Source organism: Schistocerca piceifrons, chromosome X, assembly GCF_021461385.2.
Source record: "Schistocerca piceifrons isolate TAMUIC-IGC-003096 chromosome X, iqSchPice1.1, whole genome shotgun sequence".
Classification (NCBI taxonomy): domain Eukaryota; kingdom Metazoa; phylum Arthropoda; class Insecta; order Orthoptera; family Acrididae; genus Schistocerca; species Schistocerca piceifrons.
The window spans coordinates 247,554,411-247,557,141 of NC_060149.1; positions in this window are offsets into that span (position 1 = coordinate 247,554,411).

The following is a 2,731-nucleotide window of genomic DNA, read 5'->3' on the forward strand; positions in this document are numbered from 1 at the left end:
TTGGCCTCTGTAAAAAAAAAAAAAAACTGAGTGGACGGATCAACAAACGAACTTGAACGGATGTTACTGTGACGTCTGCAGCGACCAACCACAACGATAAAAAAGAAAGAGAGGGCTGCGTTCTCTCTGTAATAAAAAAACTGAGTCAAAAAAATCAACGATGAACTTGAACGGATGTCTTGTGACGTCCGCCCATACCAAACGCAACGAACAATATCGAACAAAATGAATTAAAATAAAAAATAGTCCCTTGGTTAGCGTGAGCATCTGCGGAACGAGAGGTTCTTGGTTCAAGGTCTTCCCTCGAGTAAAAAGTTTACTTTCTTATTTTCGCAAAGTTATGACCTGTCCGTTAGTTCATTGACGTCTTTGTTCACTGTAATACGTTTAGTGTCTGTGTTTTGCGGCCGCACCGCAAAACCGTTCGATTGTTATTGAAGTCGCGAGCTATATTTGCTGGATTCATATTGCCCACGGAATACATCTCACGTATTTAATGCACTCTCGTCCAAAGTAACGAACAGTCAACTGCCAGCCAGGGAGCCTCGTTAGCAGGAATACTCTCTCTTCCGTGCGCTGTAATCGACTGACGTCGTGTGTTTCGATGTTTGTTTAGGTGTAGCGTCCCCATACTACGGCGCAGTTACCTCGCATCGTACGGACGGACGGACGGACAGATAATAATTGTCTGAAAATAAAAAAATTAAACTTTCCCTCGAGGGAAGATTTGAATGAAGGACCTCTCGTTCCGCAGCTGCTCATGCTAACCACGGGACCACAGCGCTCCTGAGCTCACACTATCCTTGATGTTGCCTATCTTGCGCATGGACTACTCAGTTTGTATATTTTGCTTATTTTTTTCATAGTTCCACACAACGTCTTCCTGTTTTCTCGATTGATCTGTGTTCAGTTTTTCAAGGCCTATTCACTGTGCCAACTTATAACTAAATCTGAGGCGGTGCGATGGGGAGGTTCCCTTGTATGCATGGAACAGAGATTTTTATTGTTGTTATCAGATACGTTGTATATTCCGCATTTGTCTCAAAAAACTATTTGCTTCAGGGGATTAAAAGTATCACTTTTGTAAGTTCGAGGTGAAGATAAGATATGAGTGAATTCCAGTACATGTCCTTTCTTCCAACAAATCATGTATAACTAGTGGTCGGAATAGCAGTTAGTACCATCAATTCACGACAGTTTTCACTCAGTTTAATGTGAAACGGAGCCTGTCATTTCTGTTTACGGTTACTTAGTTATTCTGCGAAAGCTGTATATGAATGACAGTGACAGAATTTCTTCTATAAAACAAGGTACTGCATAAGCTACGATAACGTTTTCAGTGGCTCTTTGACACAGAGCGACTGGTTTGGAACATAGAAAAATATAAGTTGGAAATCTCGGATCTTCCTGAATTACACTTTTTGGAGCAATATTGAATATTACTTGTACGACGATTGCAGGTTAGATCACATTGTAGCGCAAATCATTAATTAATTCTTTCATCATCTTCACATAATTCTCAGCAATGAACAATTACTTTAAACGGCAGTAGATATGAGACGCACAGCAAATAATGCCTTCAGTTTTGTGGCTACTGCATAAAGGTATGAAGTTTGTGTCACATGTGATTAGTATACGAAACGGGTATAGGATTGATGCATACCCCTTCCTTAAAGAATAAATTTTGTCGTGAAGTCAGGTGAATCAGAAACAATGAATGCGTTGTTGCGGTGTTGTGTGGCAGGCTGCTTAAGTCTGCGTCCACAGTTCACTTGTGCAGAGAGATCGGCGGAAGAAATATGTAGAGCTGCATATGTATTCCACAAGCGACTGTGTGGGGAGTACTTCGTTCTGCTTTGTGTCATATTCTATTAACATACGGAGGAGGAAAAAATATCTGTTCAAATGCCTCGATACGCCCGCTAATCTCTCTTATCTTATTGTCATGATCCCTACGCGAGATATACAAGTACAAATACTGGACATTCTTTATGGAATACCGGTTCTCTTTGCGGTGTCGGCGGTGTCTTCGTCGATGGCGCACGGCACTTCTCGCGCCGCTCGCATCTCCCCGGAAGAGACATTTAGAGGAGCCGAATTTGTATCACGTCACTGCCTGCAATTGTGACTGGGCCGTGGGTCTTTTTAAGCCGCCGGACTCAGAGCTACGTCCCAGTTTTTCCTCAGACTACTCTCAAATCAGGCCGAGCTTAAGGGTGACACTACACTGATGCATTGCGAACCTAGCACGACGCAATTGCTACTCCGACTGTTAGTGAATATAGTAATCTAGTACTAGTGCAACAGAGAGAGATACAGGGAGACTCAAGGATACAAAGTTATGTATGTTTAACACTATATATATACATTTATGTTTTAATCATTCAATAGTGTTTGATGCGTACTAGAGCGTTCATCCACCTCATTATACCGAAGGACACAACACGCTACATTTACCCGGCAGGTTTTCGCGAAAAAGTACGATAGTTACACCCAAAAATTCTTATTTAAGTTTTTCGAGCATAGCTGTTACGGTTTCATATGGGCTATACCCGCCGGTTATGAGGCGTTTCTGAATTCTTTCGATGTTAGCCGTCACGTCTGTTTCACATTCATTCCAGACGCTGGAGCGCTACTCGACAACTGATAGCACAAGCATACAGGTGTAGTAGTCTATGCGTTCTGCAAGTCAGTCTTTCTGTAAATGGTTTCTTACTGGGGAAAGGATCTT